This window comes from Mixophyes fleayi, chromosome 5 (genome assembly GCF_038048845.1).
Source record: "Mixophyes fleayi isolate aMixFle1 chromosome 5, aMixFle1.hap1, whole genome shotgun sequence".
Taxonomy (NCBI): domain Eukaryota; kingdom Metazoa; phylum Chordata; class Amphibia; order Anura; family Limnodynastidae; genus Mixophyes; species Mixophyes fleayi.
In genome coordinates, this window is record NC_134406.1 from 125,868,887 (window position 1) to 125,874,931 (window position 6,045).

The 6,045-nt window shown below is 44.6% G+C and overlaps 28 pseudogenes; all 28 read left to right on the forward strand.

Annotated features, from left to right (window-relative positions):
• Positions 1–23, forward strand: part of LOC142159720 (5S ribosomal RNA) — a 119-nt pseudogene extending 96 nt beyond the window's left edge.
• An 85-nt stretch (positions 24–108) lies between these two features.
• LOC142159676 (5S ribosomal RNA) lies at positions 109–227 on the forward strand (annotated as a pseudogene).
• A 79-nt stretch (positions 228–306) lies between these two features.
• LOC142159601 (5S ribosomal RNA) lies at positions 307–425 on the forward strand (annotated as a pseudogene).
• Positions 426–515: 90 nt separating this feature from the next.
• LOC142159651 (5S ribosomal RNA) lies at positions 516–634 on the forward strand (annotated as a pseudogene).
• Positions 635–926: 292 nt separating this feature from the next.
• LOC142159584 (5S ribosomal RNA) lies at positions 927–1,045 on the forward strand (annotated as a pseudogene).
• Positions 1,046–1,136: 91 nt separating this feature from the next.
• Positions 1,137–1,255, forward strand: LOC142159579 (5S ribosomal RNA; annotated as a pseudogene).
• Positions 1,256–1,335: 80 nt separating this feature from the next.
• Positions 1,336–1,454, forward strand: LOC142159647 (5S ribosomal RNA; annotated as a pseudogene).
• Positions 1,455–1,756: 302 nt separating this feature from the next.
• LOC142159586 (5S ribosomal RNA) lies at positions 1,757–1,875 on the forward strand (annotated as a pseudogene).
• Positions 1,876–1,953: 78 nt separating this feature from the next.
• LOC142159635 (5S ribosomal RNA) lies at positions 1,954–2,072 on the forward strand (annotated as a pseudogene).
• A 91-nt stretch (positions 2,073–2,163) lies between these two features.
• LOC142159663 (5S ribosomal RNA) lies at positions 2,164–2,272 on the forward strand (annotated as a pseudogene).
• Positions 2,273–2,364: 92 nt separating this feature from the next.
• On the forward strand, positions 2,365–2,483 carry LOC142159612 (5S ribosomal RNA; annotated as a pseudogene).
• A 79-nt stretch (positions 2,484–2,562) lies between these two features.
• LOC142159741 (5S ribosomal RNA) lies at positions 2,563–2,681 on the forward strand (annotated as a pseudogene).
• Positions 2,682–2,766: 85 nt separating this feature from the next.
• Positions 2,767–2,886, forward strand: LOC142159573 (5S ribosomal RNA; annotated as a pseudogene).
• A 91-nt stretch (positions 2,887–2,977) lies between these two features.
• On the forward strand, positions 2,978–3,096 carry LOC142159605 (5S ribosomal RNA; annotated as a pseudogene).
• Positions 3,097–3,187: 91 nt separating this feature from the next.
• Positions 3,188–3,306, forward strand: LOC142159682 (5S ribosomal RNA; annotated as a pseudogene).
• Positions 3,307–3,399: 93 nt separating this feature from the next.
• On the forward strand, positions 3,400–3,519 carry LOC142159600 (5S ribosomal RNA; annotated as a pseudogene).
• A 91-nt stretch (positions 3,520–3,610) lies between these two features.
• On the forward strand, positions 3,611–3,729 carry LOC142159581 (5S ribosomal RNA; annotated as a pseudogene).
• Positions 3,730–3,821: 92 nt separating this feature from the next.
• LOC142159669 (5S ribosomal RNA) lies at positions 3,822–3,940 on the forward strand (annotated as a pseudogene).
• Positions 3,941–4,032: 92 nt separating this feature from the next.
• LOC142159574 (5S ribosomal RNA) lies at positions 4,033–4,151 on the forward strand (annotated as a pseudogene).
• Positions 4,152–4,242: 91 nt separating this feature from the next.
• LOC142159743 (5S ribosomal RNA) lies at positions 4,243–4,361 on the forward strand (annotated as a pseudogene).
• Positions 4,362–4,455: 94 nt separating this feature from the next.
• On the forward strand, positions 4,456–4,574 carry LOC142159662 (5S ribosomal RNA; annotated as a pseudogene).
• Positions 4,575–4,666: 92 nt separating this feature from the next.
• Positions 4,667–4,785, forward strand: LOC142159577 (5S ribosomal RNA; annotated as a pseudogene).
• Positions 4,786–4,876: 91 nt separating this feature from the next.
• Positions 4,877–4,995, forward strand: LOC142159683 (5S ribosomal RNA; annotated as a pseudogene).
• Positions 4,996–5,087: 92 nt separating this feature from the next.
• Positions 5,088–5,206, forward strand: LOC142159607 (5S ribosomal RNA; annotated as a pseudogene).
• A 93-nt stretch (positions 5,207–5,299) lies between these two features.
• On the forward strand, positions 5,300–5,418 carry LOC142159576 (5S ribosomal RNA; annotated as a pseudogene).
• Positions 5,419–5,510: 92 nt separating this feature from the next.
• Positions 5,511–5,629, forward strand: LOC142159575 (5S ribosomal RNA; annotated as a pseudogene).
• A 79-nt stretch (positions 5,630–5,708) lies between these two features.
• LOC142159569 (5S ribosomal RNA) lies at positions 5,709–5,828 on the forward strand (annotated as a pseudogene).
• A 90-nt stretch (positions 5,829–5,918) lies between these two features.
• On the forward strand, positions 5,919–6,037 carry LOC142159754 (5S ribosomal RNA; annotated as a pseudogene).
• The last annotated feature ends 8 nt before the right edge of the window (positions 6,038–6,045 follow it).

The following is a 6,045-nucleotide window of genomic DNA, read 5'->3' on the forward strand; positions in this document are numbered from 1 at the left end:
GAGAATACCAGGTGCTGTAGGTTTTTTTTTATTTTTTCTCTCTTGTTCCTGCTTCCTTCAATGTTGGAGTTTAGATGTATAAGAGATGTTGGTCAGTGGGCAAGCATTACCTACAGCCACACTACCCTGAAGAAACCCAATCTCATCTGATCTTGGAAGCTAAGCAGGGCCGGGCCTGGTTAGTACTTAAACGGGAGACCACATGGGAATACCAGGTGCAGTAGGTCTTTTTTTTCTCTCTTGTTCCTGCTTCCTTCAATGCTGGTGTTGTGATGTTCAAGAGATGTAGGTCAGTAGACAAGCAATACCTACAGCCACACCACCCTGAACTAGCGCAATCTTATCTGCTCTTGAAAGCTAAGCAGGGCCAGGCCTGATTAGTACTTGGATGGGAGACCACCTGGGAATACCAGGTGCTGAAGGTTTCTTTTTTTCTTTTTTTTTCTCTCTTATTTCTGCTTCCTTCAATGCTGGTGTTAAGATGTATAAGAGATGTAGGTCAGTAGGCAAGCAATACCTACAGCCACACCACCCTGAACTAGCGCAATCTTATCTGCTCTTGAAAGCTAAGCAGGGCCAGGCCTGATTAGTACTTTGATGGGAGACCACCTGGAAATACCAGGTGCTGCAGGTTTTGTTTTTTTCGGTTTTTTTTCTCTCTTGTTCCTGCTTCCTTGAATGCTGGAGTTTAGATGTATAAGAGATGTAGGTCAGTAGGCAAGCATTACCTACAGCCACACCAGCCTGAAAAAGCCTGATCTTGGAAGCTAAGCAGGGCAGAGCCTGATTAGTACTTGGATGGGAGGCCACGTGGGAATACCAGGTGCTGGATGTTTCTTTTTTTCGTTTTTATTTCTCTCTTGTTCCTGCTTCCTTCAATGCTGGAGTTTAGATTTATAAGAGATGTAGGTTAGTACGCAAGAAATACCTACAGCCACACCACCCTGAACAAGCACAATCTCGTCTGATCCTGGAAACTAAGCAGGGCTGGGTCTGGTTAGTACATGGATTGGAGACCACCTGGGAATACCAGATGCTGTAGGTTTTTTTCCTTCGTTTTTATTTCTCTCTTGTTCCTGCATCCTTCAATGCTGGAGTTTAGAAGTATAAGAGATGTAGGTCAGTTGACAAGCAATACCTACAGCCACACCACCCTGAACAAGCCCAATCTTGTCTGATGTTGGAAGCTAAGCAGCGTCGGGGCTGGTTAGTACTTGGATGGGAGACCACCTGGGAATACCAGGTGCTGTAGGTTTTTTTTTTTCTCTCTTGTTCTTGCTTCCTTCAATGCTGGTGTTGAGATGTATAAAAGATGTAAGTCAGTAGGCAAGTAATACCTACAGCTACACCACCCTGAACAAGCGCAATCTTGTCTGATCTTGAAAGCTAAGCAGGTTCAGTCCTGGTTAGTACTATGATGGGAGACCACCTGGAAATACCAGGTGCTGTAGGTTTTGTTTTTTTCGTTTTTTTTTCTCTCTTGTTCTTGCTTCCTTCAATGCTGGTGTTGAGATGTATAAGAGATGTAGGTCAGTAGGCAAGCAATACCTACAGCCACACCCCCCTGAGCATGCGCAATCTTGTCTGATTTTGGAATCTAAGCAATGCCAGGCCAGGATAGTATTTGGATGGGAGACCACCTGGGAATACCAGGTGCTGTAGATTTTTTTTTTTAGTTTTTTTTTCTCTCTTGTTCCTGCTTCCTTCAATGTTGGAGTTTAGATGTATAAGAGATGTTAGTCAGTACCGAAACATTACCTGCAGCCACACCACCCTGAAGAAGCCCAATCTTGTCTGATCTTGGAAGCTAAGCAGGGCAGGGCCTGGTTAGTACTTGGATGGGAGACCACCTGTGAATACCAGTTGCTGGATGTTTTTTTTTCTCTCTTGTTCCTGCTTCCTTCAATGCTGGTGTTGAGATGTATAAGAGATGTAGGTCAGTAAACAAGCAATACCTACAGCCACACCAGCCTTAAAAAGCCCAATCTCGTCTGATCTTGGAAGCTAAGCAGGGCCGTCCCTGATTAGTACTTGGATGGGAGACCACGTGGGAATACCAGGTGCTGGATGTTTCTTTTTTTCGTTTTTTTTTCTCTCTTGTTTCTGCTTCCTTCAATGCTGCTGTTGAGATGTATAAGAGATTTAAGGCAGTAGGCAAGCAATACCTACAGCCACACTACCCTGAACAAGCCTGATCTTGGAAGCTAAGCAGGGCCAGGCCTGGTTAGTACTTGGATGGGAGACCACCTGGGAATACCAGGTGCTATAGCTTTTTTTTTTTTCGTTTTTTTTTCTCTCTTGTTCCTGCTTCCGTCAATGTTGGAGTTTAGATGTATAAGAGATGTTGGTCAGTAGGCAAGCATTACCTACAGCCCCACCACACTGAAGAAGCCCAATCTTGTCTGATCTTGGAAGCTAAGCAGGTACGGGCCTGGTTAGTACTTAAACGGGAGACCACGTGGGAATACCAGGTGCTGTAGGTCTTTTTTTTCTCTCTTGTTCCTGCTTCCTTCAATGCTGGTGTTGAGATGTATAAGAGATGTAGGTCAGTAGGCAAGCAATACCTACGGCCACACCACCCTGAACTAGCCCAATCTTATCTGATCTTGAAAGCTAAGCAGGGCCAGGCCTGATTAGTACTTGGATGGGAGACCACCTGGGAATACCAGGTGTTGTAGGTTTTTTTTTATTTTTTCTCTCTTGTTCCTGCTTCCTTCAATGCTGGTGTTGAGATGTATAAGAGATGTAGGTCAGTAGCCAAGAAATACCTACAGTGACACCACCTTGAAACAAGCCCAATCTCATCTGATCTTGGAAGCTAAACAGGGCCTGGCGTGGTTAGTACTTGGATGGGAGACCACCTGGGAATACCAGGTGCTGTAGGTTTTTTTTTTTCGGTTTTTTTTCTCTCTTGTTCCTTCTTCCTTCAATGCTGGTGTTGAGATGTATAAGAGATGTAGGTCAGTAGGCAAGCAATACGTACAGCCACACCACCCTGAAGAAGCCCAATCTCGTCTGATTTTGGAAGCTAAGCAGCACCGGGCCTGGTTAGTACTTGGATGGGAGACCACCTGGAAATACCAGGTGCTGTAAGATTTTTTTTTCCGTTTTTTTTTCTCTCTTGTTGCTGCTTCCTTCAATGCTGGTTTTGAGATGTATAAGAGATGTAGGTCAGTATGCAAGCAATACCTACAGCCACACCACCCTGAACAAGCCCAATCTTGTCTGATCTTGGAAGCTAAGCAGGGCCGGGCCTGGTTAGTATTTGAATGGGAGACCACCTGGGAATAGCAGGTGCTGTAGGTTTTTTTTGTTTTGTTTTTTTTTTCTTTCTTGTTCTTGTTTCCTTCAATGCTGGTGTTGAGATGTATAAGAGATGTAGGTCAGTATGCAAGCAATACCTACAGCCACACCACCTTGAAACAAGCCCAATCTCATCTGATCTTGAAAGCTAAACAGGGCCTGGCGTGGTTAGTACTTGGATGGGAGACCACCTGGGAATACCAGGTGCTGTAAGTTTTTTTTTTTCGTTTTTTTTTCTCTCTTGTTCCTGCTTCCTTCAATGCTGGTGTTGAGATGTATAAGAGATGTAGGTCAGTAGGCAAGCAATACGTACATCCACACCACCCTGAAGAAGCCCAATCTCATCTGATCTTGGAAGCTAAGCAGCGCCGGGCCTGGTTAGTACTTGGATGGGAGACCACCTGGAAATACCAGGTGCTGTTGGTTTTTTTTTTTTCGTTTTTTTTTCTCTCTTGTTTCTGCTTCCTTCAATGCTGGTTTTGAGATGTATAAGAGATGTAGGTCAGTAGGCAAACAATACGTACAGCCACACCACCCTGAAGAAGCCTAATCTTGTCTGATCTTGGAAGCTAAGCAGCACCGGGCCTTGTTAGTACTTGAATGGGAGACCACCTGGGAATAGCAGGTGCTGTAGGTTTTTTTTGTTTTGTTTTTTTTTCTTTCTTGTTCTTGCTTCCTTCAATGCTGGTGTTGAGATGTATAAGAGATGTAGGTCAGTATGCAAGCAATACCTACAGCTACACCACCCTGAACAAGCCCAATTTTGTCTGATCTTGTAAGCTAAGCAGGGCCGGGTCTGGTCAGTACTTGGATGGGAGACCACCTGAGAATACCAGGTGCTGTAGGTTTTTTTTTTTCGTTTTTTTTTCTCTCTTGTTCCTGCTTCCTTCAATGCTGGTGTTGAAATGTATAAGAGATGTAGGTCAGTAGGTAAGAAATGCGTACAGCCACACCACCCTGAAGAAGCCCAATCTCGTCTGATCTTGGAAGCTAAGCAGCGCCGGGCCTGGTTAGTACTTGGATGGGAGACCACCTGGAAATACCAGGTGCTGTAGGTTTTTTTTTTTTTCGTTTTTTTTTTCTCAATTGTTGCTGCTTCCTTCAATGCTGGTTTTGAGATGTATAAGAGATGTAGGTCAGTAGGCAAACAATACGTACAGCCACACCACCCTGAAGAAGCCCAATCTTGTCTGATCTTGGAAGCTAAGCAGCACCGGTCCTGGTTAGTACTTGGATGGGAGACCACCTGGAAATACCAGGTGCTGTAGGATTTTTTTTTTTCGTTTTTTTTTCTCTCTTGTTGCTGCTTCCTTCAATGCTGGTTTTGAGATGTATAAGAGATGTAGGTCAGTAGGCAAGCAATACATACAGCCACACCACCCTGAAGAAGCCCAATCTCGTCTGATCTTGGAAGCTAAGCAGCACCGGGCCTGGTTAGTACTTGGATGGGAGACCACCTGGAAATACCAGGTGCTGTAAGATTTTTTTTTCCGTTTTTTTTTCTCTCTTGTTGCTGCTTCCTTCAATGCTGGTTTTGAGATGTATAAGAGATGTAGGTCAGTATGCAAGCAATACCTACAGCCACACCACCCTGAACAAGCCCAATCTTGTCTGATCTTGGAAGCTAAGCAGGGCCGGGCCTGGTTAGTATTTGAATGGGAGACCACCTGGGAATAGCAGGTGCTGTAGGTTTTTTTTGTTTTGTTTTTTTTTCTTTCTTGTTCTTGTTTCCTTCAATGCTGGTGTTGAGATGTATAAGAGATGTAGGTCAGTATGCAAGCAATACCTACAGCCACACCACCTTGAAACAAGCCCAATCTCATCTGATCTTGAAAGCTAAACAGGGCCTGGCGTGGTAGTACTTGGATGGGAGACCACCTGGGAATACCAGGTGCTGTAGGTTTTTTTTTTTCGTTTTTTTTTCTCTCTTGTTCCTGCTTCCTTCAATGCTGGTGTTGAGATGTATAAGAGAATGGTAGGTCAGTAGGCAAGCAATACGTACATCCACACCACCCTGAAGAAGCCCAATCTCGTCTGATCTTGGAAGCTAAGCAGCGCCGGGCCTGGTTAGTACTTGAATGGGAGACCACCTGGGAATAGCAGGTGCTGTAGGTTTTTTTTGTTTTGTTTTTTTTTCTTTCTTGTTCTTGCTTCCTTCAATGCTGGTGTTGAGATGTATAAGAGATGTAGGTCAGTATGCAAGCAATACCTACAGCTACACCACCCTGAACAAGCCCAATTTTGTCTGATCTTGTAAGCTAAGCAGGGCCGGGTCTGGTCAGTACTTGGATGGGAGACCACCTGAGAATACCAGGTGCTGTAGGTTTTTTTTTTCTCTCTTGTTCCTGCTTCCTTCAATGCTGGTGTTGAGATGTATAAAAGATGTAGGTCAGTAGCCAAGGAATACCTACAGCAACACCACCTTGAAACAAGCCCAATCTCATCTGATCTTGGAAGCTAAACAGGGCCTGGCGTGGTTAGTACTTGGATGGGAGACCACCTGGGAACACCAGGTGCTGTAGGTTTTTTTTTTCGTTTTTTTTTCTCTCTTGTTCCTGCTTCCTTCAATGCTGGTGTTGAAATGTATAAGAGATGTAGGTCAGTAGGTAAGAAATGCGTACAGCCACACCACCCTGATGAAGCCCAATCTCGTCTGATCTTGGAAGCTAAGCAGCGCCGGGCCTGGTTAGTACTTGGATGGGAGACCACCTGGAAATACCAGGTGCTGTAGGTTTTTTTTTA